Below are 7,700 nucleotides of genomic sequence, written 5' to 3'. Positions count from 1 at the left end.
CCCCACGCCCCGACCACCCCGCCGGCCGGGCGCACCGCCGCCCCGGCCTGACCTCTCCAACCCCACCGCTGCCCCGACCACACCGCCTCCTCCTCGACCCTGTGCAGCGCCGCCGGCGGTCCCGAGGACGGCTGGCCGCGGCTCTCGCCGGCCCGCGCTCCTGCTATGTCCCGGCCCTCCCCGGCCGGCCTAGCTCCGCCCCGGCCCTCCCATCACCTCCACCGCCGGCCCCTGCCTCCAACTCCACCACCGCGACGCCTCTCTGCTCGGTGAGCTAACAATCATTTTTTCATTTTTTGCATTATTTAGCTACTGTTGGATGTATGAATGGATGCATGGATGGATGTTGGATGTTGTTAGGTTGCTAGATGGATGAATGTTGTATGTGTCTTAGATGGATGGAGGAATCTCGACAAAAGAAATTATTTTGCTACGGTTAGATTGCCACATGGATGAATCTCGGCAAAATGAATTAACATAGTTAAAAAAGCAACTTGAGTCACTTAGTTTATAAAATTGTTAATGAAGATTTTATTTTCAGTTTGTGATGTTGTTAAGTAGCTATGTGAGATGTGCTTCAAATTTGGGATATGATAAGTGGTTATTTCATCATGATGATCTTGCTAAAAAAAATTGATGTGTCAATGCTTAATGTGAGGTGATGACCTAAATTGTGATATGATAAGTGCTTCCAAATTTGACAGTTGACAAAATATGTTTTTTCTTTATAGTTTAAAGTGTCAATGGTTAATGTGATGTGATGACCTAAATTTTTTTTCACTCGGTGTAATTAACGGGATTTGTGGTGTTCCATCTTCGTGGAGTGATTGTCGACGTTGGAGGTGTTGGTCCACGATCGTCCCTCTCCTTTGATCGACTACATCGGAAGGTGAGAAACAATTCCATGACCTCGTCCACTTTTTTTCCATGTCACTAGATTGAATTTTCACATCAAGTCGCGTAACCTAGGTCTCCCGTCCGAAAGGGTTGCATCGATAAATATGCATTCAATTGCATATTTATCACCGCAGCTCTTTCGGATTGTCCAGCGCTTTCCACGGACAGCCCGAGGATGTGTAGATTGGGTACGTTGTTCATGCTCTACCCAGTTCCGAGACAGGATTTCGGCAGCGCCTCCCTGTTGTTCTCAGGATGCACATTCTCTCGACATCTTGCTGAGACGTGTATTTGGAGAACAGCGGGGAGGTGCTGCCGAAATTTTGTCTCGGAATGGGGTAGAGCATGGACCGTACTCAATCTACACATTCTCGGGTGGGATTAGGACCCATCTTTACCTATTAGAGATGTAGGTGGATTAAATGTTGTTTCTCGTCAACCTTGTAAAAAATAAAATATTGATGTTGGTAATTTAAATGAATCCTTAATTTTGTTGTGTGGCTTCCAATAAAGCAGAGATGGCAGATGATCAATGGATGTATAGTGGGTTTTTCCGTCGGAATCAAGTAACAACAGAGTGGGTCGAGAAAACTGATGTGTTTTTGAAAGAGATATTCCGTAGTCCAATGTGGATGGTGCTAGAATGCCCGTGTGCCAAATGTAAGAGACATACCCGCAGAGATAAGAGTGAGATGACTAAGCACCTTCGCACGAATGGATTCATGCCCAACTTTAAAATGCCGATAAACTTTGCCCAACGGGACCGTGGTAGAGAGGATGTGATACGACAACGCGTTGCTGGTTATGAGGACGATGGGGTTAGAGACATGCTAGATGATGTCTTTGCTGCATAGCCGACACCTCCGTCACATTCAGCGAATGAACCGGAGGAGCCGGAGGAAACCGCAAAGGCCTTCCTGGAAATCTTGGCCTCGTCAAAGAAACCTCTCTATGAGGGTGCCAAGCTGTCTGTGTTGGATGCCATCTCGCAACTGATGGCAGTCAAGGCTGAGTACGGCTGTAGCCGAGGTTGCTTCGAAGCATTTCTGGGAGTATGGGCTAACAGCCTGCCTGAGGGCCATGAACTGCCGAAAACCATGTACAGTACGAAGAAAATCATGAAGGCGCTCTCCATGGACTATGAGAAAATACATGTTTGTCCAAAGAATTGCCTTTTGTTTAGGCATGAGTATGCGGATGACAACTACTGTAGGAAGTGCGGTTCCTCTTGGTATATTGAGGTGGTCGATAAGCATGGTCAGAAGCAGCAGCTAAAAATCCCTGTGACGGTTCTTTGGTATCTTGATTTTATAAAAAGACTGCAGCGCCTTTTCATCACCGAGGAGTCTGCCAAAATGATGAAGTGGCACAAGGAAGGGAAAAGGTACAATCCAAAAAAAGTGTACATCCATCAGAAGGTGAAGCATGGAAGTCATTCGATATAGAGTACTCGTAGGAAGCAGCCGAGGGTGGGAATGTCAGAATTGCTATAACAGGTGATGGGTTCAATCCATATGGTATGTCGTCTAATCCATACAGTTGCTGGCCCGTATTTGTTATTCCGCTCAATCTCCCTCCCGTCGCCATAATGCAATGCAAGACCATGTTCCTGTCGCTTATAATTCCGGGGCCTGAATATCCGGGGAAGAATTTGAGTGTGTTTATGTAGCCGTTGGTGGATGATTTGCACCATTCTTGGTACTTCCCGAGGTTGACATACGACCGGCATCTGCAGAAAACTTTCTTGATGAAAGTTTGGCTACGGTATTGCATGCATGACTTTCCCAGCTATGCCCTGTTCTGCGGGTGGTGTACAAGTGGAAAGATGCCTTGCCCAGTGTGCATGCAGGCCTTGATTTTCATTTGGCTGAAGAAGGGTGGCAAGTATGTTGCCTTTGACCTGCATCGACAGTTCCTCCCTCCAGACCATCCTGATAGGGAAGACAAGAAGAACTTCACAAAAGGCAAAGTTATCCATGAAGTAAACGAGATTCCAACGTTTGCTGGTGCGGATGTGCTTGCTCAGCTGAAAGCTCTTAAGCCTATCGGTGAAGGGAAAGGCAAAGGCAAAGGCAAAGCCACAGGCGAAGACGAGGGCAAGGGAAAAGGTAAAGGGAAAAAATGTTTTGAAGGATATGGTGAGACGCACAACTGGACTCACATTACCCCCCTTCACGCAGCTTCCCTATTTTAAGGACCTCAAACTTCCATACAACATCGACTTGATGCACACCTAAAAGAATGTCGTAGAGTCCCTTTTTCACACGATCCTCAACATTCCTGATAAGACAAAGGATAATGTTAATGCTAGAGTCGATCAACGGAATATTTGTGATAGACCACGTCTTCACATGCAGCCTCCCACAGGCAGTCGAAAATCTTTGTTCAAGCAAGATGCTGAATTCGTACTTAAAAAGGATCATAAGATGGAGGCATTCAAGTGGCTGAAACACGTCGTGAAGTTCACCGATGGTTATGCGTCAAATATAAGTAAGGGGGTCAATCTTTCAATGGGCAGAGTGACCGGGCTCAAGAGTCATGACTATCATGTATGGATTGAGCGGATTATGCCGGTGATGGTTCGGGGCTATGTTCCCGAGCGTGTCTCGCGTGTGCTTGCGAAGTTAAGACATTTCTTCTGCATGCTTTGTGCTAAAGAAGTATGTCCAGAGAAGATAAAAGAAATGCATAAGAAGGCGCCGGAGTTGATATGCAAGCTAGAGAAGATCTTCCCGCCAGTCTTCTTTACTCTGATAACACATCTCATTTTGCACCTCGCGAACGAGGTATTGTTGGGGGGGCCCTGTGCAGAATCATTGGCAGTACGGCCCTGAGAGACAGAACAAGCATCTGAGATAGAAATGTGGAAACAAAGCTAAGATTGAAGCTTCCATAGCTGAGGCAGTTATCCTAGAGGAGGTGGCAGACCTCAGGACAGCCTACTATCCAGACCATGTTCTCACGTTGCACAATAAGGTGTCTCGATACAATACAGAAGAACCCAAGTATAAACCCAAGTTGCCTCTATTCATCGGGCAAGGTGGCAGGGCTGGATGCTCGACATCTTATGTCATGCCACAAGATGAGTGGGAGGATGTCATGTTCTATATCTTGCACAACATCAAGGAAGTTGAGGATGAGTGGACGAGGTAATACCTTTGCACCATTCTTTTAATCAATTCGTTATGTTCACTTTGCCTAGTTCTTATACCGCTTTTCTTATTGTAGTCTATTCGTTGAGGAAGAGTGGACGGGAATGCTGCCTCCTACTGAAGCGGAGGCACTTGCTCTTCTCCGAAAGGGTGCTGATAGAAGGAAAAATTTCGTTGCGTGGTTCATGGAGAAAGTAATTTTTCACACTTCCCTATTACCCATTTCACACTTCCAATTAAACTCATGCACCCTATAATTTCAATTAAACTTGTAGGGAAATGATCCGAACGAATCAATGGATGAAGAATTGAGATGGGTTTCCATGGGTTTTGACCCTACCGTCATGACATGCCAAAAGTATGATGTGAATGGGTATCGCTTCCATACAGAGGAGCACCAGAACAGTCGGCCTGATCCCAAAACCATAAATACCGGAGTCTTCACCGAAGGAGATAATAAAGTAGATTACTATGGAAGGGTAGGAAAAATATACGAGCTTACATTCAAACATGGCCGTAAACACCTAAGTCTCACTGTGTTCAAATGCCGATGGTTCGACCCCAAAAAGGGTCTGAGACATATGCCTTCTGTTGGTTTAGTTGAAGTTAAACCATCAACCGTCTATGCCGGAGCTGATCTCTTTATCGCCGCTACCCAAGCCACACAAGTATATTATCTGCCTTACCCATGCCAGAAAGAGTACCTAAAGGGTTGGGAAGTTGTGTTCAAGGTGTCGCCACATGGTAAGCTACCGGACCCGAACGATGATGATTACTACAACATAAACCCCATGACATACGAGGGAGTGTTCTTTCAAGAGGAACATGATGATGTGGTCCGAAACAAGGAGGATGATGACATGGGTTATGTTGACCTAGACACAAATGACGACGGCGCACGGATTGATGGTGAGGCAGTTGTGAATCAAAGAGACATAATTATGATTGAAAAGTTAAATGAAGACGCTGACACTGACGATGAGGAAGAGCCTCCACCTCCGTCAGACAACGAAGAAGATATGCGGGATAGTGATGATGAGACCGGTCGACAAATAGATTACAATAGTGATGATTCATATGGGTTCTGGAAAATGTAAGTTCTTTTAATGATCATTACAATAGTATGCTTAATGTGCTCTTCTGTTATTAATGTCTTTCCTGTATGCTTGTTTTTTTTGGATATCCTTAATAATTGTTTATTCTCTTCTCAATGCAGGTTTGCTAATCATGGGCAAGTCCAGCGGTGCCAGTTTCCTTAGTAAACTCAAAGGAGGACTTACTCGGAGTGGACGAGCCCACAAGGTTCCCTCCCGACTACGCGAGGATGGCACCTCACGGGGAGGTGGAGGGGTCGGGGGAGGAGACCCTAGAGGAGGAGGGGTGGGGGAGAGCCCCTAGAGGATGAGGAGGTGGGGGAGAGGCAACCGGGCCAAAAAACTCCGGGCCGTGTCCGAAATAGGAGGGTCTTCTTCGATGCCCTCCTATGCTGAGGCAGCTTCTGAGTCTGAGGAGGAGGAGTATGTTCCTAATGGCGAGGAGGAGGAGGCCGAGGAGGAGGAGGCCGAGGAGGAGGAGAGTGAGGAGGAGGGCGAGGAGGAGGGCGAGGAGGGTGAGGAGGAGGGCGAGGAGGGTGGAGGGGAGGTTGACCCCGAGTTGTGGGGTGACTTGCCACCGGGTGCTCCGCAGGGGTGGCTGCGTGGTAATGCCGGAGTACCTACACCACCTTCTATCGAGGCGCACAAGTGGCTCATTGAACCTGCGGGGATAGAGTAAGTGCATCTCAATCATATTTTCAACACATGACAACATTTTCTTATTGTACACATGGCAATCCTTTGATTCTTTTGCAGTAACTGGATCCTTCACGGAAAGGGCCGTAAACCGAACGGCCTTATCACTGTCCTGTTGAAGGAGTTTTGGCCTCGCCTATTCTGCCCGCGGCCAGACAGGGACCCGCAGCTGCGTGTTTTGGCCACAAGCTGGGCCCACTATGAGGCTTGCAACAATGCGGAGTATGGGACGGCCGCTAAGGCCGTGATCACCAAATTTTGGGTAAGTTCTCTTCTGAATCACTTGTCTTTAGTTTCGTTCATAGTTTATCATTGAGTCACTCAACTCATGCCTTGTTTGCTTCTGGTTTATGCATGATTGCAGCAACTCTATAGAGTTCTTGACGAGCACAAGGCCAGAGCCGACGTGGTCTTACTTGCGTCTGCAAAGAAGAAAGCTCGTTAGTTGCAGTACAAGGTGCATTGGGTTGCGGTCTCGCAGTACTACCACTACTACCTGCACCAAAAGATGACCAAAACTCAAGCACAGAAGCGAAAACTTACCATGAGCAGGGAGCAGTTCATGATGGTAACTATTACTGACTTTTCATTGTTTCAAGCAGTCAACTATATGTTTCATGATCACATGTCATGCTTCCAAAATTTGCATAGGTTGTTCCCCGTTGGTGCTATGGAAGGCATGACGGATGGGCGAGTTTGGTGGATAGGTGGGTCGGTGACGATGCAGAGTTTGCTACCAAGAGCATCAAGGCCCGGGCTAACCGGGGAAAAGACGGGACACACGGCCAAGGAAGCAGGAACCACTGGGGCTTCAAGGCCATGAAGGTATATCTATATGCATGATGCATTTTTGTTCTTCTTTACCGTCATGTTCTTATGTATGGCTAACTTCTGTTTGACGTTGCAGGAGGACAAGTTGCAGAGGCCGCTCTCAGACATGGAGTCGTGGAAGCTGGCCCGCGAGCGGAGTAATCGCAAGGAGGGCGAGAGCCAGTACTACGGCAACACCGAGCAGCACCTGGAGTCTTACACTCAGAACTATCAGAAGTTGCATCCGTATGTTCCCGTTCCTGAGGTCGCCCAGTCTCAGATCGACGACACGGCGGTGGTGGCCATCCAGGGTAAGTCCCATGGCCGGTATCCGTGTTTCGATGGCTTGATCACTCCGTCGATCTCGTACACACGGCTTCGAGCTACCAACCCGAGCCCGTTAGAGAGTACGGGGCGTTCGCAGCCTCCCTTAGTCTGCCAGCGTGCTGTAAGTACTTCCCCTTATCTTCTTTGTCTCTATCTTTCTTAGTTTATTTTCAGCACTGCCCACTTAGAAACAACCTCAATTTTGTAGGCATATCAGGCCTTTCTCGAGCATAGGCATATTGAGGTGAGGGAGTACTTGCAACGAGTGAAGGCAAACGATGATTACAGCCGTCAAGTGATGGCGGTTAGTTTTGCCCTCTTAAAACCAAGCTCAAATTTGCACTTTCATTCCTTCTGACTTTCTAGTTTGCTTGTTTAACTAACATCCAGACTATGTTGGCGTCTTGGACTAACCGCACGGAGCCACCACAAGTTGGACCCCCCCCCCACCATCTGCGGGAGACACCCCACACATTCCCACGTTCAAGGAATGGCTGGCACTAGGCGGTGATACTCCGGTTAGTACATTTGCCTAACTACTGACAAACTAGTTCTCGTTCATTCAACACTATCATGTCATATTTACCGTTAGAATCTTCTCTCAAACATGTAGGGGACCGGTGGCTCGACTCCTGCTCTGTCGACCCCAGTCACTCCGATCTGGCAGAGTGATGGTGGTCGTGGTGGCGGTTTTGGCGGAGGTGGACTTGGCGGTGGCGGTTTT

Source organism: Triticum dicoccoides, chromosome 7B (assembly GCF_002162155.2).
Source record: "Triticum dicoccoides isolate Atlit2015 ecotype Zavitan chromosome 7B, WEW_v2.0, whole genome shotgun sequence".
Classification (NCBI taxonomy): domain Eukaryota; kingdom Viridiplantae; phylum Streptophyta; class Magnoliopsida; order Poales; family Poaceae; genus Triticum; species Triticum dicoccoides.
Note: the sequence above shows the minus strand (reverse complement) of the source record.